The sequence below is a fragment of the Mastacembelus armatus genome, chromosome 5 (assembly GCF_900324485.2).
Source record: "Mastacembelus armatus chromosome 5, fMasArm1.2, whole genome shotgun sequence".
NCBI classification, from domain to species: domain Eukaryota; kingdom Metazoa; phylum Chordata; class Actinopteri; order Synbranchiformes; family Mastacembelidae; genus Mastacembelus; species Mastacembelus armatus.
The window spans coordinates 16554079-16576994 of NC_046637.1; the positions used below are offsets into that span (position 1 = coordinate 16554079).

At 38.7% G+C, this 22916-nt stretch overlaps 1 protein-coding gene across 1 annotated transcript in view; it reads left to right on the plus strand.

Moving 5' to 3' along the window:
* Positions 1–261: 261 nt before the first annotated feature.
* The window catches only part of plxnb1b (plexin b1b), a 112255-nt gene continuing 89600 nt past the window's right edge, over positions 262–22916 (plus strand). The window contains exon 1 of the mRNA XM_026306651.1: positions 262–663. The gene's annotated coding sequence lies outside the window, so the exon portion shown is untranslated. The remainder of the gene's footprint in view (positions 664–22916) is intronic.

Consider the following 22916-nt stretch of genomic DNA (forward strand, 5'->3'; position numbering starts at 1 on the left):
GCTTTCTTCATTATTTGCATGACATAATTTTCCATGGCAAGTATCCCTTGATCTGAGTACTTTTATTTTATTTTGCAACCAATCTGGTACTCAGAGTGCTCCATGCCTACTTCAATTCTAAGCGTGATGTTAGAAAGGACGAGGAGTACTTGAAAGCAGCAGCGTTAATATATTCACCCCCCCCACCCCGACCCTCCTTTGTCAAACCCCTTTTTTTTTTTTTGCTGTGTAGAGCTGGGCGCTGAGAGCAGCACTAAACCGTCCGTACTGTTCCTTACCGGCTACATGTGGAGGAAGAAACCTGCGGAGCGAAACCAGGCACAGGAAAGAGACCAAACTAGGCATGACTTCTCACCGCATGGAAAAACTGCACTGATTTTTTTGTTGTTGTTGTTGTTTTTAAACCAAGCCGCTAGATGCGTGAACTAGTGAAAGTCAAGTGCCCGAAAGGAAATATACAAGTGTAGACTGAATCACAATGGAATTTGTGATCTCGTAACCCCGAGGAATAACTTTATCGTTTCGCTTGATTTGTCTCCGTATTCAGGCTGCATTTGCGAACAAATTGGATACTCTGAATGAAACCACGAAAACGTGTTTGCTTTCCCGGAAAGAGGAGTAAATCAGCGTTTTGAGCAAGTCACTGGAGTTACACCGGGCAAGGTGAGTGGTGGTGCTGTGCGCCTCAGCTGAACACAATCAGCTCTGGCGCGTTTATCCCAGTTTAATCTGCGTAATTTATGTTTTCCTACTTGTTCCCCACTGAGTGGCACAGCTTCTGTTTTTCGAACAACAGAGTGAAGTTTTCCCTATAAACATGAGTGTGTGCAGGCTTTATCCCATCAGCATTACAAATAGTTGAGTAGCAGGTTAATATTAGCCAACACTGAGAGCTAATGTTACATTAGCTGAAGCGCAGTTAGCACACTAAAGTGCACTAACTTGCCCACGGTGTGCTTCACTTGAGTTACTGAACTTAACCTATACACGTCCCGTAGCCATCGAGCCAAGGGCTTAACCACCCACTGCTTATTATTATTGTACTAGGTTACTGACTAAAGCTTACTAACTCAGATAAATGTCTTGCATATTCCTTCCTTAAGTATTAGTATTTTTCCTTGTATAACAAAATTGTACATATTTTCTTATTGATATTCTATTCCCAGCACATGTATGTGAATTTCACAGCTCAAAGTGACTGAAAAAGTCAATTCAGTACCAAAAATGTATGTTATAGTTTTATTACTTCTTAGGAAATCGTTTCATTTAGCAAGGTCCAGTGTTTTAATATAGAAAAACCCAAGTCACCAGGTGAGGCCCATGCTGTGACTGATAATGATACTTTCTAAGGTCAAAGGTCAGTCTTCATGCCATTTTCTTAACTTGTTTGATATTTTATGGGTAAGCACCTGGTGCATACTCTGCCAACGTGTGTGGACCCTTGTGTTTTAGTGTCCCAGTGGTGACAGTCTCTTCAGTGCAGTGTGGTGTAGTATCTCCCTCACCCGTGGCCATCTGCTCCTATTACTTCATAACGTAATTGATGGCTTAGTATAAGCCAGGAAATGAGGTGGAATATCCTCTCCTGATGATGAGTGATGATGATTGCTCATTTATTTCAGATTGTTGGTGGCACTGGGAAGCAATGATGTGCCCTGACATTTGTTGTGTATACTCAAACGACTGCCTTTTAAAACTCTTTTAAATGGAAATAGATTTAAGGTTTTAAGAACAGCACATTTTGGTGATTATTGGGAGCAGTAGAAAGCCAGTGTAGCTGTGCTGCAGTACATGGTCCTTTACATAATTTTAACACAGTTAATCTTGTGGTGGATCCAAGATAAATTATCTGTAGGTTTCAGGTTCTAAAGTTAAGACAGGCTGAAGCTAGTTAAACTGTGACATGTATAAATACAAACTTGCATTGCTTCCTTAGGTTAACGTTGTTGTTAATGTCATATTTATACAGTTAAAAGGATGTTGTGGAGTTGTGACACTTCAGTGGAGTACATGTTTTCATTGCCTGTGACGTGAATGACTGATTAGTAGAAAAACAGCCAGCATGTTCTTGTACTTATACTTGGATCGAGCCAGACACCAGGACTCAGAACAGAAAAAAATCTAGGCCTTAGAAAATAAAATACATCTTGAATCAAGTAGAAAAACACTTACTCTAGGCAATGAATTAAGAAACTAGAGTATAACTGCTTCTTTAATTTGTTTGCTTCTGAATTTGAGTAAAAGTAAATAGTAAATAATTTTTAAAATCAGCACACCTGACAAAGATTGTATTTCTCATTTCAGGAGTAATTAGCTTTTTTTTAATTTTATTATTATTTTTTTTTTAAAAACAAAATCCAAATTGAATGCATTGAGGGTATAAGCCAGTAAATAAAATAATTTTATAGTTATGCACATGTTGTTGGTTTTAGACAAAATTCACTTGCTGCACTGGCAGATAATTTGACTTGTTTTTAGTTTGTTTCTTCAACAAATCTTTCTAGTATTAAGAGAATCAGTTTTGCAGTGTAGCACTGCATCAACTACAGATACTTAAATTAAGTTTATAATATATGAAATGTTCTTAAACTAAGAGATGGTCTTGTCCTGAACTCTCGGAAGGTTATTTTGCTTGAGATGCATGTAAAATCTTACTTAAAATTTTACTTTTAGATTCACAAACTAAACAAGAAAGAAAAGAAATATCTTCTTAAAACAAGTTTAATGAGCTTGCGAATTGAGAATAGTGTATAATTCTCAAAACAAGATCAGTAAGATTCTACAACTACATTTAAGATACCAAATCTTGTTTAGCTCCAGATCATTTGCAGTGTGACCTGTGGTGATGTGAGATGAAAATTGAATGACTTTTTCATCAAAACAGGAATTAGCAACATTGCAGATTTGATAGACAGGTTGTGTTATAGCAGAGATGGTTAAGTGCTACTTCAACAAACAAGATTCACTTGACAAACTGTCATGGTCAGGGTGCCAAAGGTTAAAAGGTGAAGAGGGCTGGGTGTAGACTGCTTTCGTTTTTTGTCTGCCATCTGGAAGGGACTACAGGGATCATGTGGTGTCAAAACCTCTCATTACCTCATTTCCTGACAAACAAATACCTTACATGCAGACTTCAGTCAACTGGTGTCATCAGCTGAAGTGTGAATGTTAAAGCAAACATACACAAATGAACATACACATGATTTGTGTTGTTTTGAACCCTCTATGACATTACCCTGCAAGTCTGATAATGAACAGGTGGGGAGTTGTCAAGGACAGACTGAAAAGTTGACAAACTGCAACGGCAGGTGATGGCACTAGATCACTGTTTTAGTGTTAATATATGTGTGTATGTTGTATAGTAAGGATGAAGCTTATACAGTGAAGTTCCAAGTCACAAAGATAGACTTAGGGTTAGATGGATTGGTTCTGCTCAAATAGAACTACTTTTTAAGATATGTTACTTAGTGGCTTGAGTAGCATGCTGCTAGTGGTAGCACCATGCTGTTTAGTTTGACAAAGAGGTTGTTTAATATGCTGGTTGATAATGATGTTAGGGTGACTTTAAACCGTTATGGACCGTTATATTGAATGAGTGGATGTAGTTAAGGGGCTGGTCCTGGAATACACTATTGAGCCTTCTCAAAATTGTGGGCCCTGTTCCACGAAACACCATTGTATCTTAACCTGAACAAAGACGACGCAGGTTTGAGGCAATAACTGCTTACTAGTCATACTAGTGGAGCTGGATAAGTGATAACAGCCAGCGGGCAGTAGCTTTCAGACAAAACTACCTATCAAGCAAATGACAACTTAGCCTATGCAGAAACAATGTAGATATGAAGCTGAGTCAAGCTGCTTATGCACTATTTACTATTTGCTTTGGGAGAGACCAAATAACTTCTGAAATTCTGTTCAGACAGGCCATTCTCATCAGCATTAGGAGGCTGTATCCAATTTTTTTTATTTATTTATTTTTTTTTAGTTTTTCTGAAATAGAACATCTGGCAGTTGCATCTTCTGCAAGCACTAACTGGTTAGGTGTATAGAGGTGTCATATTGGTAAAGAAAATCGCAATAAGATTATTTTCTAAAATAGAAAGCTATTACATGGTGTTATTAACACAGTTGGTGGTTTAAGGTACCAGTTTGGGAGTGTTGGTATTGCATGAATGCGATGAGAATTTTAAACACTGACATTAACAATTTGCACCTAATCACAAGCAGTCTTGTAACTTTTAAACTTTAATGTAATGGTGAAAACTGTAGTCCCAAATGTACAAAGCCATTATAGTAGTTGTACTCATTGAATTATATAATTACTGCTCTGCCTTTGTATAAACTGCCCGTCAAACAAGTGGCAGCATGGTTTTCAACCAAATGTGAAACAGAACTGGGTGGTTCACAAACCTGGTATGTAACATTACATTTATTGTCCAGTTAGCAACACACTCTTTAGTTTTCTCGAGGTGAACATTGCTGTAAATGACATGGGTATTCTTATATACAGTATATGTACAGTGGGTACGGAAAGTATTCAGACCCCTTTAAATTTTTCACTCTTTGTGTCATTGCAGCCATTTGCCAAAATCAAAAAAGTTAATTTTATTTCTCATTAATGTACACTCAGCACCCCATCTTGACAGAAAAAAACAAATGTAGAAATTTTTGCAAAGTTATTAAAAAAGAAAAACTGAAATATCACATGGTCATAAGTATACAGACCCTGTGCTCAGTATTGAGTAGAAGCACCCTTTTGAGCTAGTACTGCCATGAGTCTTCTTGGGAATGATGCAACAAGTTTTTCACACCTGGATTTGGGGATCCTCTGCCATTCTTCCTTGCAGATCCTCTCCAGTTCTGTCAGGTTGGACGGTGAACGTTGGTGGACAGCCATTTTCAGGTCTCTCCAGAGATGCTCAATTGGGTTTAGGTCAGGGCTCTGACTGGGCCAGTCAAGAACAGTCACAGAGTTGTCCCGAAGCCACTCCTTTGTTATTTTAGCTGTGTGCTTAGGGTCGTTGTCCTGTTGAAAGGTGAACCTTTGGCCCAGTCTGAGGTCCTGAGCACTCTGGAAGAGGTTTTCTTCCAGGATATCTCTGTACTTGGCCGCATTCATCTTTCCTTCAATTGCAACCAGTCGTCCTGTCCCTGCAGCTGAAAAACACCCCCACAACATGATGCTCCCACCACCATGTTTCACTGTAGGGATTGTATTGGGCAGGTGATGAGCAGTGCCTGGTTTTCTCCACACATACCGCTTAGAATTAACGCCAAAAAGTTCAATCTTGGTCTCATCAGACCAGAGAATCTTATTTCTCATAGTCTTGGAGTCCTTCATGTGTCTTTTGGCAAACTCTATGCAGGCTTTCATGTGTCTTGCAATGAGGAGAAGCTTCCGTCGGGCCACTCTGCCATAAAGCCCCGACTGGTGGAGGGCTACAGTGATAGTTGACTTTGTGGAACTTTCTCCCATCTCCCTACTGCATCTCTGGAGCTCAGCCACAGTGATCTTTGGGTTCTTCTGCACCTCTCTCACCACGGCTCTTCTCCCACTATTGCTCAGTTTGGCTGGACGGCCAGGTCTAGGAAGAGTTCTGGTCATCCCAAACCTTTTCCATTTGAGGATTATGGAGGCCACTGAGCTCTTAGGAACCTTGAGTGCTGCAGAAATTCTTGTGTAACCTTGGCCAGATCTGTGCCATGCCACAATTCTGTCTCTGAGCTCCTTGGGCAGTTCCTTCGACCTCATGATTCTCATTTGCTCTGGCATGCACTGTGAGCTGTAAGGTCTTATATAGACAGGTGTGTGCCTTTCCTAATCAAGTCCAATCAGTTTAATTAAACACAGCTGGACTCCAATGAAGGAGCAGAACCATCTCAAGGAGGATCAGAAGAAATGGACAGCATGTGAGTTAAATATGAGTGTCACTGCAAAGGGTCTGAATACTTATGACCATGTGATATTTCAGTTTTTCTTTTTTAATAAATTTGCAAAAATTTCTACATTTCTGTTTTTTTCTGTCAAGATGGGGTGCTGAGTGTACATTAATGAGAAATAAAATGAACTTTTTTGATTTTGGCAAATGGCTGCAATGACGCAAAGAGTGAAAAATTTAAAGGGGTCTGAATACTTTCCGTACCCACTGTATGTCTACATTTGGCTACAGAACAACAGATCACCTACCAAACTATTCAGAAAGCGTCGCGCCATCTTGTCAAACTACAGAGGGGGCGGGAGGGCGACACGGGCAGCTTGAACTTCTAGTTGTGACTAAGCAGCATCTGCTTCTTCTGCTTTGCGCCTTGCAACCACTAATAGACCCTTCTCATCCAGCTCGCCATCTGCTGTTGTGCTGTAAAATCATGAAAACGGAGTTTCATTAAAAATGGCAGACCACGGTTTTTTACAGTAAGTTGACGCTTAGGAAATAAAACTGTGTACTAGTTGAAATTGAGGTGGCTACTGAGGTGGCCAGAGGTTTAACAGGGGTGGCCATGGCCACCTTAGTGGAGCTATTGGCTATATTGTCTTTAGAAAAGAACACTATGTGCCATTTAGTTTAACTTTTTTCAAGCAAACCTTTACAAGACTTTACACCTCAGTATTTTACATTTCTCAAAGCTTTCCGTGTTCTTTATGGATGACTATTGACCAGAACCAGACATGAACTTAGCTTACAGTAAATCAATGTTTTTGACATTATCTGCAACCAGCATTCTATCTTGTCTTTAAAAGAGGATGATTACCCAGAAGGGAATCAAGTATAAGTTATTTGAAAAGCTTGACATGTATATTGGACTTCCCTTGCTGGGGTTTAAGTTCATTCCACTCCCATGGTCAGATTAAATACTCAATTTAATTATGTCACTGAGCATTAAATCAGCAGCCTTATCAGAGAGGTCTGGCTGTTTAATGGGGCTTTGTGAGCCAACAGATGCACCAAGATTAGGGACAATATGTTGTTGGTGCAAACCTTGAGCAGAGGGATAATAGAAGGGCATGGAATCCGATACCCGTCCTGTTACATACCACCGCCTCAAGATAGCAGACATTAAATATAGCTTTATCTGAGGACACTACAGTATGTAAATCTTAAAGTGCCTGGACTCTGAGCACAAAGTGAAGTAGGAAAATAATTTCAAGATGTTGTAATATACTGAATTAGTAATTTATTTGCTCTGTGATTTACTATATATTCGTTGTGTAGTAGTTGGACAAATTTATACATGATGGCCATGTTTTCATACTAGCATTGTATGATTTTTGTTTGTTCTTTTGGGTAGGCCTCTATGAGGAGGATTGATGTATTGATGGTGTGTGGAAACTCACGGCTGTTTTCTAGAGGTCGACTGATATGGGTTTTTCTATGGTTGATGCCGATTTTCAAAATCCAGTTCAGCTGATAGCTGATAAGCAAGCCTGATTATTTGGGACCAATACGCATGGCCAATTTTTAAAATTTTAGGAAACTAACTTTAATAGGTGGTTTCAGTGCAAAGGGACCCAAAAACACTGGCAAAGTTACTTTGGTCTGATTTGGTTTTTAACCTTATGGTCCACTTAGGAGCCTACAAATCACAGTAAAACACAAACATTTTTAATCATAACATTTTTAACTTTTTTTGTAAGCATCAGCAATCTAAATGGATCAAAAAGAGACGATAGAAAAAACTAGGGCTGCTATGAATCCTCGAAGAAATCGAGGCGTTCGATTACAAAAAATTTCTTAAAGCAAATTATTTGCCTCGAGGATTCATTTAATTACCATCACTTGCGTTATTGGATCTGCTCTGCTGAGGGATCATGAAATACGAAAGTGTCCGTAAAAGGTGGAAAATGTCCAAAGTTTGGGATCATTTCAGACTTAAAGATAACATGGTGCAATGTGTGTATTGTAAAGTAGAACTGGCATACCACAACAGCACTTCATCCATGCTCCTACAGCCGAACTGAGAGTTTTGAAGTCAGGACTCTGGACGCAGAGGAGTCTCCTGCTTTGAATACAGCTGGGAGGGACTGTCTGCTGAGCGAGGCCTGGGCCGTCTGGGAGTGCCTTGGGATGGGCCCATGGCAGCGCCTGTTGCTCGCTGAGAACAGTAAGAACGATTTGTGTTTTAACGTCTCTAAAAGTCTCCAGTATCACCAGAAAGTCGCTAGATTTGTCAGTCACTTTTTTGAAAAGGAGTTGCTTGAGGGGTCTGAATACTCACTAAATATGCTGACGAAGTCACTAAGTTGGCAACAGCATGGCTCGCAGCTCTGTGCTGCTGGTGTCCGTAAGTCACATCGTCTGTATTGGCCGCCCGTACCAGTGCCTGAACAGAAATCGGCATTAATACTCCAGCGCCAGCCAATAGCCAATTGTCTAAAAACTGCAAATATCGGCCGACCGGTTTATTGGTCGACCTGTACTGTTTTTCACCAGGTGCGGCTTTGTGATGTTTGCAATTGCAACGCGTGTTGATTCCATCTTGCTTAAAGCGGCATAACCCACCGAGATTGAGTAAAAGGGGAACATGAAGTGAAATATTTTATTTGTTGGACTTTTTAGATTTTCACTGGATTTTTGTTCTTTTTACTAAGAGAAAGTAGCTTTCTTGTGCTATGGCCTAGACTTGACTAGACCAGCAAAATACAATGCAGTAATGAACAACATGGACCTCTATTGGTTGCTTTTTTTTTTTTGTTGTTGTTAAAAATAAGGCTGTGCAATTAATCGAATGTTGATTTCGATTTCGGGTCTCAGTGATCACAAAAACTATGTAATCGCAAAAAAACAAAACAAAAATCACGATTATTCTGTTTTTCAAGTTGTGTTCTTAATGACATGCATGCACACTTTCGCACAATTCCATTGTTTGGGAACAGGTTGGATTCGAAGAAGCAGACGTGGATCAAAAACATATTATGTGCAAGATTTGCTCGGGGGTGTCGGCACCACTATTTATACATATATAATATATTTTATATTATTTGTTTTAATGAGAATGCATTGTTTTGTTCAATAAATGCAACATATTTCCAAAGTCAGTGAGTAATCGTGTAAAATAATTGATTTCATTAATGACCAAAATAATTGTGATTATGATTTTTTTTCCATATTTGAGCAGCCCTAGTAAAAAATACAGGGGTTGGACAATGAAACTGAAACACTGGCCAATTTAGTCTTGGAGGTTTCATGGCTAAATTTGACCAGCCTGGTGGCCAATCTTCACTGATTGCACTAGTAAGAGTCGAGTGTGAAGGTTTAATTGGCAGAGTAATAGCACAGTTTTGCTTAAAATATTGCAATGCACAAAACATATCAGAGTTAAAAAGAGGACAAATTGTTGGTGCATGTCTCGCTGGCTCATCTGTGACCAAGACAGCAAGTCTCTGTGATGTATCAAGAGCCACGGTATCCAGGGTAATGTCAGCATACCACCAAGAAGGACGAACCACATCCAACAGGAGTAACTGTGGACGCAAGAGGAAGCTGTCTGAAAGGGATGTCCGGGTGCTAACCCGGATTGTATCCAGAAAGCATAAAACCACAGCTGCCCAACTCAGTGCAGAATTAAATGTGCACCTCAACATTCCTGTTTCCACCAAAACTGTTCGTCTGGAGCTCCAAGGGGTCAATAGCCATGGCTGGGCTGCTATAGCCAAACCTATATTCACCTGTGGTCTAAAACCAGGCGTTTCAGTTTCATTGTCCAACCCCTGTTCATTAATCCTCATATTTGATAAGTATATATTACATACTGTGCCTAGCAGAAAACCAAGTCTTGCTTTTCTTCTGTTGACAAGCAGAAGAAGCAGCTGTGGTGGAATCGTATCTCAAAAATGCAACCGGAACACTTGGCTCATGCCGTGCTGTTATGTCCTGACATCACGAAGCAGCTTTCCAGCTTAACAATAAATATCACGTGTTCATATTGTGAGCTGTCAGCTCACAAGATCTGTTCCCAGCCCTAGCTTCGAGTCTATTTTTGACAGATGCCATATCAAGCAACACAGAGCAGATGAGGTGGCTTTTCCTTGTAGCACCCCTCCTCTGCTGTGTTGCGAGCACATTAAACACATTTGGACAATGTTCTTTAACTCAACATTCCGATTCATTGTAAACTGATGTGTGTTAGAAAAACTGTTTTCATAACTGGCAGCATCTGATGATAAAAGGTGATATAATTTGGTATTAAAGAAGTCTCAAAAAGTCTTTAATTGATCTTGTTTATCCATGGAGACACTATGAATTAGCATAGATGCTGATTGTTCTGTCTTTAGTCGATTTGACTGTTATTGAATAAGCACTATCCACATACATCAGTCCCATATGTATGTCAGTTGCCCCCTACTACACCTACTGGAGGAGATGATAGTCTGCATTCAAAGGTGATTAGCAGCATCAGCACTGACCCTAATAGTCCTCTGCAGTAACTGGTGGCCACATGTGTTTTCACACTCGAGATATTGCTTGTGGTGAGCATTACAACGCCAGACAGGAAGGTGCTCCTCTCTTACTGTGTAAGACATTACCTGACCTGACAAAGACTTCTGAATGTTTTCTTTGATAACAATCTTCTGGATTCTTTTTGGATTTAATTAGAGAGAGTGGATTATTCATTATTTATATATGTAAATTGAGACCCAGATATGCTGTGCGATGGAATATAAAACAGATTGAGAAATTCTGCCTAAGGTCATTGTTGAAGCAAGACTACATGTGATACCTAAATGATGCTTTATATGGCAAGCATTTGACTAAACGTGTTATAACTCAGTGACGGGCATATCAAAACTCAAGTATTGCATTGCTATTTTTGTTATAAATACTTAATATTTTGTATATATGGTATATTTTGATACATATCAGAATAATGAAACCTAGTCCCATCATCACACGGTAAATTAAGTCATTGATACTCTGGAAAGAAGATGGGGACCTAACATTTAAAGTCTAGAATGTGGTAAAGTGATTGACGCTCAAGGAAGTCTTAACATAATCGGTTTTCTGCACAGAAAATGTTATGGACTGAATGTCATCCCAAAAAAGGATTTGGATGCAGACAGCTGTTTATATGGAATTACATACAGTGGTGTGAAAAAGTGTTGGCTAGCTTTTGAGTTTATTATAAAGGGAGAACAAAATCCAAAACTACATGGCCCTGTGTGAAAAAGTGTTTGCCCCCTAAACCTAATAACTGGCTGGGCCACCCTTAGCAGTAACAACTGCAACCAAGCGTTTGTGATAACTTGCAATGAGTGTGTTACAGCGCTGTGGAGGAATTTTGGCCCACTCATCTTTACAGAATTGTTGTAATTCAGCTACATTGGAGGGTTTTTGAGCATGAGCCGCCTTTTTAAGGTCATGCCACAGCATCTCAGTCTGATTCAGGTCAGGACTTTGACTAGGCCACTCCAAAGTCTTCATTTTGTTTTTCTTCACCCATTCAGAGGTGGACTTGCTGGTGTGTTTTGGAACATCGTCCTGCTGTAGAGCCCAAGTTCGCTTCAACTTGAGGTCACGAACAGATGGCTGGACATTCTCCTTCAGGATTTTTTGGTAGACAGCAGAATTCATGGTTCCATTATCACAGCAAGTCTTCCAGGTCCTGAAGCAGCAAAACAGCCCCAGACCATCACACTACCACCACCATATTTTGCTGTTGGTATGATGTTTTTTTTTCTGAAATGCTGTGTTACTTTTACAACAGATGTAATGTGACACACACCTTCCAGAAAGTTCAACTTTTGTCTCGTTAGTCAGAGTATTTTCCCAAAAGTCTTGGCGATCATCAATATGTTTTCTGGCAAATCTGAGACTAACCTTTTATGTTCTTTTTGCTCAGCAGCGGTTTTTGTCTGCCATGCAGACCATTTCTGCCCAGTCTCTTTCTTATGGTGGAGTCATGAACTGGTTAACTGAGGCAAGTGAGGCCTGCAGTTCTTTGGATGTTGTTGTGACTTCTTGGATGAGTTGTTGCTGCGCTCTTGGGGTAATTTTGGTCGGCCGGCCACTCCTGGGAAGGTTCTCCACTGTTCCATGTTTTCGGCATTTGTAGATAATGGCTCTCACTGTGGTTCGCTGCAGTCCCAAAGCTTTAGAAATGGCTTTATAACCTTTAGATCTCAATTACTTTCTTTCTCATTTGTTTTTGAATTTCTTTGGATCTTGGCATGACATCTAGCTTTTGAGGATCTTTTGGTCTACTTCACTTTGTCAGGCAGGTCCTATTTAAGTGATTCTTGATTGCGAGCAGGTGTGGCAGTAATCAGACCTGGGTGTGGCTAGAGGAACTGAGCTCAGGTGTGATAAACCACAGTTAAGTTATGTTTTAACAGGGGGGGCAAACACTTTTTCACACAGGGCCATGTAGTTTTGGATTTTGTTTTCCCTTAATAAAAACCTTCATTCAAAAACTGCATGATGTGTTGCATGAGGTGTTTACTTGTTATCTTTGACTAATATTTAAATTTGTTTGATGATCTGAAACATTAAAGTGTGACAAACATGCAAAAAATAAGAAATCAGGAAGGGGGCCAACACTTTCACACCACTGTATATGTTAGTCTCTTCATGACAAGCATTATCAGATGGTAATAATTAGGCTTTAAGTGACAGCTTGGCTGGACTTGAAATGTCAGTGTAAGAGGGGCAACTATTGAAAAATATCAGTATCTTTGATTAAAAGGTCACAGGTACAATCAGTTGCTGAGCTAAAAATTTAGTGAGCACACTGAAGCTAAAAATTATTTTACTTGACACATTCTGTGGTTCAGTTTATTTCAGATTCTAGACCACCTCCACCCAAGTGTGAGAAAAAAAAAACACTAAAAAATTTACATTTACAAATCTAGTAGCTCCTGTCACTTCACAGTTGTAATCAAAACATTTTTTTTTAGCTTGATGTGTTTTTTATTTATATTAGGTATCGGCTTCGATATAGAGTAAAATTCTAGATTGGGTACTGGTGACAATGCGTCCAATCCATGGAGTGATATTTCTAAATCTTACAGTGCCATTAGCCCTCAGTTTCTCTCAATAGTTCTGTGGACTGCATAGTGTGTGACATCACGCACGATTAACGTGCTCTGCCTCTGACACAAGCTAACAGCATGGAATAAGCTAAAGGATTGCCTATTTGAAAATATTTTACAACAGCTTTGCCAAAAAGCTCAACAGCTCCTTTGTTTGACATTGGATTTAAAATTTATTATAAAGAGATTTTGTTTCCGATTTTTCACATGACCGGTCCAGATTGGTGACCGGCCAGGTCAGTCTCACATCTTGCCGATTATGAGCCAATCCTTTTATTGCCAGCGGTAGAGGCAATGACGTTACAACCATGAGCACACTCAGTCGCATGTAAACATGTCGTCGGTGTGGAAGTTCTTTTCTGTGAGTGAAGATGACACAAAGATTGCAGTTTATAAGGCTAAAATACAATGTTGGGGAGCAACCATTTTTGTTAGTAAGCGTACTTTTAGTTATATTTTATATCTAACTTTTTTTAAGGTGCAGAGCACTTAATTTTGTTGTTAGTTATTTTGTTATGAGAAGGTCCTGTATCCTTTAATATCTTTTATTATAAAATAAAAAAAATTAATTGAGGAAAAGAAGGCTTTTGTTAGTATAACTCTTAGTTACCGGAACTCATTTTATACCTTTTTCAAGGCACACAGCACTTTATTTTGTTGTGAGAAGATCCTGTAACGTTTAATAATGTCTATTATAAAATAAAAAATTTCATTGTAGAAAATATTTCTGTATATGCTTTCATTACAATTCTTTAAAAAAATCGTAATCGACCAAGAAAATTGCACAGTGCATCTGTTTTACCCATCTGTTGAAGCTACCGCTACTTCCTGCATATACAACTTTTTCTTTCTGACTTAGCTCCATTTTCCATATGCGACTCGATGTGGATCAACCTCACAAGCATGAAGGTGGTTTGTTTGGAAAGATGCAGGTTGCCCAAAAGGCTCCATTCTGCAAATTGTATTGGACACTGGTCGCTGTTAAAGATGGCTGAAAAACCAACTTGTTTCACCATCTGCGAACTCACCAGTGCACAGAATATGGAAAACATGAAAAACTTTGGGAGTCGACAGACCAAGACAGGTCTAAGTCAGTGGGGTACCAGCACAGAAATCCACTCGGCAAACTGTAATGGAATCCTTCAGCCAAATAGTGCCTTTCAACAAGAAAAAGAGCAGATAGCAAGACAGAAACGCGTTGACCAATTACTTTGCATAAGATATAGTTAACATCACTTCCAATATACACACTGCCAAGCTGAAAATATTTTAGTCAGAACGCTCTGCCAAAATTGTATGATTTATGGTGCCAAACTGTGGCACATAAACTGCAACATGTTTCATATGAAAACTAGAAATTGGGCCCTTATTTGCAGTAGTGTCATTTGTTTGCTAAAGCCATATATTTCTGGATGTTTCTGAGTACCATTGAAAGAATCTGCAGTCAAGTGCACATTGTTTTGCTAATCCTCTAATTGTGCAATATATATATATATATATATATATATATATATATATATATATAAACTTATTTTTGAAGTATTTATTTCACTTGGAGGTATCTATTTAAATTTCTATATTATTGCCAAAGGTATTTTTGTGGTGGTCTTTGTGCAAATGTTTAAAAAGTACATCTTATGGGGCAGTTTAAAATGTTTACTTATATTTGCACTATTCTGCACAGGTGATTTCAACGTTTTGTATTGTTTTTAACTGAATGCTTTAGCTTTAATTAAATAAATAGGACCTGCTTTCCTTGAATGTTGAGTTTCCATTCCAGTATTTAGGCAGCAGTTAATATCTTGTTCGTAAGACTGAGATGATTTACTTATTTATTTTATTTTAGAAATACATTTTTGTAGGTTACAAAATATTGTCTACATGGTGTCAAAATCTTTAAAAAAGAGTTAAAACTTTTTCCCAATATTGCACACCCCTAATTGCCCTTCATTCACTACTTGACACTTTCTGCAGCTCTCATTTTCTTAGTATTCCTCTGTGTCTGCATTTATATTATTCTATATTCTATATTATTGCCTATGTTTCTGTAGAGCTGAAGCAGCAGTTTGTAGCAGGCCCCCAGAGAAAGAGGCCAGGCCAGTGAGATGGTGACATGGATGAGAAGGGCTTTGTTGTTGCACACACGACAAAAACATAAGACCTTCACCTGGGGTAGGTGAGGGTGGAGCAAAGTACTGAACACACACTTACTATTCTTCTGTCCTTATGAGAGCCTTTAGTTGAAAACATGAATTCCATTTAACTTGAACTGAAATCCTTCCTACTGTCAGCATAGTTTAATTTAAATCTAAAATCTATTGGATCCTAATTATAAAACTAGATCAGTGCAAACATGAGATTAGATAAAAAGTCTGTCTTATGTTATTCTTTGACTGAAAACTCTCACTTAGTAGGGCTGGGAAAAATGTTAGTATCATTGCCAAATGGAAACCAAGGTATAGATGTGGAAAGAACTAGAGAAAGATGTGCGTCCAAAGAGTCAAATCTTAAATGCTGCAATATTTATAGGTACATGAGACCATAATGATATTTGTTATAAGAGAATAAAAAGACAGGACTAAGAATATTTTTAAGACTTTGAGACTTTGTCTTATCACTGTTTTGCAGAGTTTTAGATATTATTTATAGATGGCAAAGATAAACTTCACTGTCTTGTTTGTAAAGGCTAGATGAACACTGCATGTCGTGACTTATTGGCCATCTGTTAAGTGTCATTGCTGTTAACTCTGAACATTTAAATGAGGCTAATTGAAAGCTGTTACACAAATAGGAAAATTACAGATTTTTGTGACAAAATTTCTGTTGCTGTTAATCACCATTAACCTATGATAACTAATGGTGTAAGTGTGTCTCAGGGTAAAATTTTTTATAGCCCTTTGGTTATCAAGCCTACTCCTTACAGCCCAGTTACTTCTGCACAGAAATAGTTTGTACTGACGGACATGACATTAGTAGGTTCAAGGGACAGGGCCAGTTTATTAAATTCTGCAAGTGATGCCTAAAATAAACCTGGAAGTACTGCTGGGCACACTACTGTTAAACATGGGATAATACATCCTTGATGATTTAGAAAGTAATTGTAAATGGAGATTCAGCATCAGTATCAAACAGATTTTTCAAAATATGCTTTAACAGATAAAATCAAGACAGTGTTTTGTTTGCCAGTAACATTTTAGATCACTCAAACTTCTCTCCAAAATTGGTGGAACAGGTCTGAAGTATAGAATTTGAAGTACACCTCACAAAAATTCCATTGCAAATCTTAAACCAAGCTTCAGCGCTACATGTTAGCTAATTGCAATCCTACAAAGGCTTCGAGCGAGGCAGCGAGGTATGAGATGAAGAATCTCGTATCTTACAATGGCATAAATTTTTACTTTAAGACTCTCAAAAGTCAGTAAGATCTGATAAGTCGTTAGAAGTCCATGCCATTAGACCAATAACTCTGCCAGAAAATCCTGACACAGAGGAACAGACAGAAATAACAGAGGGAATATATTTTATTATATTTATAATATATTTAATATTTCATAGCCCTCCAGATTAGTTGTTATAAATAACTCTGAGAGAATCAGATCTCCATCAATAAAGGGGAGAGAGAATGTTCATAGTTTTTAAAAAAAATTCAAGGCTGGGTTTTTATCAGTCTTAAGATAGTGTATAACATTGTGTATTATGCACATTGTCAGTGCCAGCCCTTGTTTGTGTCTGACTAAGGTGTACATGCAGGAGTAGCTCAACTGACAACCGCTTTATCTGGGTGTGTTCTCCTATATTTAAGAAAACTGATTTAGCACAGTTTTGTTCAGACTAACGTTTACAATTATTTTAAAAGTCCAGTTGGGTTTTGGGGTATTCTAGAAAGCAGGTTTAACAAACTCTAAAACGTAACCCTGAACTTTGAGTTGATTTGAGATGGGGAAACTCTTATGTTTTCAGTTCCAGAACAGCTGATCAGTTACTTCAGCCAACTCTGAGTTGTGTGCACAAGGACTGTATAAAAAAAACATCAGTGGAACTCAGACAATGATTCACCATGGCAATGGAGAAAAAAAGGTCTATGTCCTTCACTCAGGTGGAACAAGAAATTCTTGTGGGAAATCAAAAGTACTCCAGTTTTTCAATTTTCTGTTTTTCCATAATGTGTTTCATGGATTGAAAATTGAACAATCAATATAAATAGGCTCTTCCTTTTATTTAACACTTATTACACTTTGTTCCTTTAACAGTAGGCTACAGATGAAAATGTGATGCGATGTGACTAACATTTATATGCATTTAGGTCCAATCCAGCAGCTCAAAATGAAATATAAGAACACTGTAGAAACAGGAAAGGCATAGGCTACTGTATAGACTCATTATTATAGTCACATTTGGTTTAAGAATAATTGACACATTAAAGAAATTAAACATTCAGTGACTTTATTTCAGCATGTAGTGGCTTTCATTCCAACTACAATACAGTTCCAACATGTTTTACCTGCAAATAATTACATCCTCCTTTTCAACATTATATTTTGTTTTTAATACTGACATTCCAACTTTATTCTTGACATGGAAAGTGAAATCTTCCCTTGTGGCTCGTTGTACCTGGAGGCTTGTCGGGATGTATGTATATTTCGCATAGAAGCTAAACTATGATAGCATGTTGGTGTAACAGATTAACAAATTGAAAGTTATTCTGTGCACGCAGTGCTAGTGTAATACAAAAGAGGTGCTGCCACTTGATTTTTATTCTGAACTGAGGATAAATCCATGCAAGGAGATTGTCGTTAGACTTACTGATTGATCATGAAAACAATCATGCCAGAAAAGATAAATTATTGACTTCTAATCAGGGGTTTTTATCTGCTTCTAATGCAAACTTCTTAAAAATTAATGCTGTCTGATCAGGTCTTTATTATGAACTGTATGAATGAAGAACTAAAACAGACTGAGAGCTTCTGCAGACTCTACAGGGGGGAGGAGACAGAAACTCAAGAGTTTCTTGAAGAAAACCTGACGGCAAACATGTTAGTTTCACTGAGTAAATTACCGAAGTTTAAATTAATCTCTGTGTCTGGAGCAGAAAACTTTCTGATTTTCCCTCAACTCGAGGTGAAATCACTGAGTTTTCACTGAACCTGCTTCCTGGATACCCCTCAAGGCTTCTTATTTGTTCAATGATTTCTCTGTTTATAAAGATTTGGTTTTCCCTGTTTTCCCTGTACTGTTTGTTGTAGTTTTCCCAGTGGCATAATCGCACATCTGCTTGGTCTGTTAATTGCTGTCACTCTGCATTTTGTATCACCTCCTTAGCAGTGAATAAGTTTTAGGTACCACTCTACAAGACATGTGGAGAGGAGTGGAAAAAAGTAGCCCATGACATTGGCCACATGTTATATTAAGTGTTGTTAAGCTCCTGTGGTGGAACAACACAGCACCACACTGGTAAATTGCAGCATGTGAAAAGCTGCCAGTATAGCCCCACCCCATAGAAACACTGTGACTCCCAAGGTCAAAAACTTGAGCTTGTTCTCACAGTTTTGGAAGTACATAAATATAACGGTTGCACAAATGCCACAAATTCACTTTAGTCCGCACATACTTTAGCTTTTGGGAAACTGAATCAACATTTGTATACAACATGGCAGTAGAAATAATTAAAAAGGGCTTGATGGTTTCAGGTTTTGCATTTTCTGTTACTGTCTGTACCTGCACATTTCTATGTATACTTCACAGAGAAGCTAAACTATCCTAGCATGTTGGTGTAAGAATTTTGCATGCAAACATCTTTGCATTAACTGGTCTTTGCAGCTTTGAAAGGGGATGGTCTGTAGTTCTTGTACAGGCCTTCTCCTTTTCTGCAGGGGGGTAAAGAGTGAAAGTGCACTGCTTTCTTTGTTTCTTTTGTTGAAGGGGAGAGCAAAAAGACCAGCCAACTGGTTGGGTTGAGGAAAAAGAGGGGTTAGAGAGGTGAAGGCATGCCTTAGACACAGAAGGGGGAGGGGAGGGGACGGGAGGGGAGAGGAGAGGAGAGGAGAGGAGAGGGGGAGAGGAGGATGTGAGACTGCCTCCTCAACTCAGTTGGAAAACAGCTGGTGCTGCCTGCAGACTCCTTTTCTGTTTCCTAAGAGGAAGGGCAGGTGAGAGGGTGTGGTTGAGGAGGGTTTGTCCACCATTTGGAAGATAACCTCGAGCATCCAGGCTTTGGCATTCAAACATTTGCTTAAGTTACCCTAAAGGTCAACCATTTGTGGAAATATACACTACTCACAAAAAGTTAGGGATATTTGACTTTTTCAGAATTTCAGAATGCACCCAAAATGCACTATAACCTTTACAGCTGAACTTAATTTGACCTTCTTTAAACTTTTGAATGCACATGTCCAACTGTTCAATGTTTCAGTACTTATTGCATAACATGGTGTTCTCTAACAAGGTGATTAACCACAAAAATCACAACAAGTGTCTGATCCATGACCATCGACCACTAAATGTTCTGGTTCAATGACAGTTCATATTTAAACAGTCCTCTTCATCATGCTGTTCACATTTTGACGTCATGAGACCAAGACGACACTTAACAATTGACAAGTTATTGAGACACTGAAATTTTTTGTTGTGTTATACCCACCACTGTTGTTAGCTTTTGTTTTAAATGAATGCACTTACACATGAAATTAAATATTTTAGACAGCTAGATTTGGCTTTTGACATCAGAGCCAACAATACAGGAAGCATCTGCTGCAGTGACACTAGTGAGATTTTTTTTTTTTTTTTTTTCTCACTTTTTGTGAGTGTGTGTGGCTTTTAGTTGCAGGCAAACAAGCATGAAAAGCAGTGTTCTGAAATACCGACAGCAGACTGTTGCCAAGTGGCAACCGTGAAAGCTCTTGGAGAACAGTGAGTGCTCAGTTTCCCCAGAGACGCCCCTTTTCTCAAGATTCCCCCCCACCCAAATTGACTCACCCCCTCAACTCTTTTTAAGCACCCTGGGGTGTGGGACCCTCTGTCCTGGGAAAAGGGTGGTTGCTATGCAAAACTAAAGACAAATGTTGGAGAAGCGTGTTAATAGTTCAGGGCCTTGGCTGGCTTTTGGTGGTCTCAACAAGTACAAAACAACGATCCCTGGATGTTTGAACCTTTCTTACCTAGCTGCAGGTATGCAAGTTTAAGGTCACTTAAGGTCATGTTCACCACTTATAGAATATTTTTCATTTTTTTGAGTTCCATTCATGAGAAGCTGTTGAAAGCTTTCAAATCCTACTGACAAGACCTTTAGTTAAGATTGTTGCACTTACAATATTCAGATATGGATCTAAATGACATATAAAAGGCTTACAGAATGTATAAATGAACTATCACTTGCTTGTCATTTATGGACAGTACACATGTTGCCTCATCAGAGCAGTAGGAGACTTCCTGTTGGTTCACACTCCCACAGGGGTCAGTGGTCACAAGGCTCTGTTATCTTTGCATTGACATGCTATTCCCCTCACCCAAATGAAGCCTTTAATGCACCGAGGTCATCAGATGTAGAAAGGTCTGTATGTGTTTGTGTGTTAATATGAATGGCCTGTGAGCCCACAGTGATTCCTGGTTGCAGTTGCAAGGCAAGGCAAGATTATTTGTATACCACAATTCATCCAGAGTAATTCAAAGTGCTTTAAGGAAACAAAAAACAAAAATACTTTGCCACTTTTTTTTTTTTTTTTTTGTAAAGTGCCTTGAGGCACAGCTTTGCAGTGTACATCCTGCAGTGTTGCTCTCACTGACTTGGATTTACAAGGCTTTTGTGTAGACATTCCTTAAGTTGGCCTAAAAATTTGGTGAGTAAAACCAGAACCACATGGTGCGACTAGTTCGGTTCACAGTTTGGAATATGTGCTATGTGTCTGGACATTGAAAACCCTGGGCTCCTGTTGGTGTAAAAGTTGTAATTGCTTAGCTTACAACATAGTAGACTTCTGTGCACATAGCAGTGAGTCTCGAGGCAGCTTTCATTAATAACACTCCCTTCATTGTTTTTAGCTTAAGGGTTTTTTTTTTTTTTTGGTTACTAGGAATAATCTTTTCCACCCGCTTCACCTCAGTAGCTTTAATCTGGCTGCAAATGAACCAGGCCTCTGTTTGTAGGTTATGGAGTGCTCTGAGGGGGTTTTATGAGTGTTTGCATGGTGTGTTATTCACCCCACCTCCCAAGTTTATTTAACTCAAACAGCAATTTAGTACTAACATTTGTAGTTGTTCTGTAAGTGAAAATATGAGTGGGCATATCCAATTTGTTGTTGTAAACACTCAAATTGTGGCTCACATTGTAAAACTTTAAGAGGAGATCAAAGCATTATGGACTAGGTCACACAGACAAGTGTAGTTGTTTCACACAAAGAACAGTTGCTGTCTCTGGTCTTATCTTCACCACCTGGTCTGTCTTATTCAGCTAGCTCATCTAGTGTGTGCTCTTTGGTTTGTACCTGTGCCTTTCTCAGTCAGGACTATCTAGACTGTGAGCATAGAATAAAAGTTCCTGGGGTCATGAAAGTTAGCAAGCTCTTTTTGTTTTTTCATCTGCTGTTGAAAACAAATTTTCATTTTGATTCCTATTGATATTTACTATATTTAGCTTTGCTGTTGTTTGCTTCTGTACCTATTATGGATGGTGAAATTGTTCTCTTTAATAGCACTAGTATAGATAGATGTAGTTTCAGATTCATTAGCTTTAGTGCAAATATGAATTACATCTATCTATAAATACTAGTGTTACAACCAAGCAGCATTTTACATTGTGAAGGGTGCATTAAAATACGTTTTTGACATGATATAGTTAATGTTAACACTTCGAATGTTTAGGCAGTTTCAGACAAAACAGTTTTAGGAACTACCCCACTGAGGTACAGACCTGAGAACTACAGACAGTAAGGGCCTTTTTTCTGTTCTCATTCACACCAGCAGTAGGAACACTGAAGTAATATAAGCTGTCTGATGGTTGCTATGGTGATGTCACTTCTGTACAACATTCAACAACAGTACTGAAACTTATCACATTCCGTTTTGATGCGTCTAAATTGCCATTGCATAGGCAGCCCGGGCTTTGATGTCAGTCCGTGTGCGTGTGTGCGTGCGTGCGTGCGTGCGTGCGTGCGTGCGTGCGTGCGTGCGTGCGTGCGTGCGTGCGTGCGTGCGTGTTTTTTTCCCTTGCCAAATGCTATTGTTTACACTATGAAAATGACCTTTTAAAAAGATGGTGCTGCACTCTGTTTGATGAATCAATGTAAAGAAATGGCTTTTAAAAGTACAACTAGTAACAAATGCATTACTTCTCCCTCTGAAATGAATACGAGCAGCACAGAGTAACAATAATTTACTTCACATATTGTGATTTGCATTTCATGTGGGTACTGCAGACATTTTGGAAGTGTATTGTCTAGTGCGATATATATATATATATATATATAAGCAGAAGTAATAAAACCGTGTCTATAGGCTAACTGGCAGTGAGCCAGTTTACTTCAGTAAAGCTAGAAAATATCATTATTAATGGCTGAAATAACCAGAAATAAAATCTCAGCATGGCTTCCCTCTTTTTAGTTTCTTTGTGCAGACAAAAAGCAGGGCTGTAAAGCTGGGGCTTCATCTCCGCAGGACAGATGATCAGTGATGTGAGCAATAAAAGTTTTATAGCACAAACTACTTCTTTGACAATTATAGCCATGTTTTACAGAAACACATTAGTTTGTTTCCAGTGGAGTAATTAAAGTCGATTGATAATTATCATGTGCCCTAGCTCTCACTGGCACATTGTCTATTGTTATCTTGGTTTTGTAAGGGTCTGGTAGGTTTTAGCTCAAAGGATTTGCTTTGCTGTGCTATGTGCAATATATTTAACAAT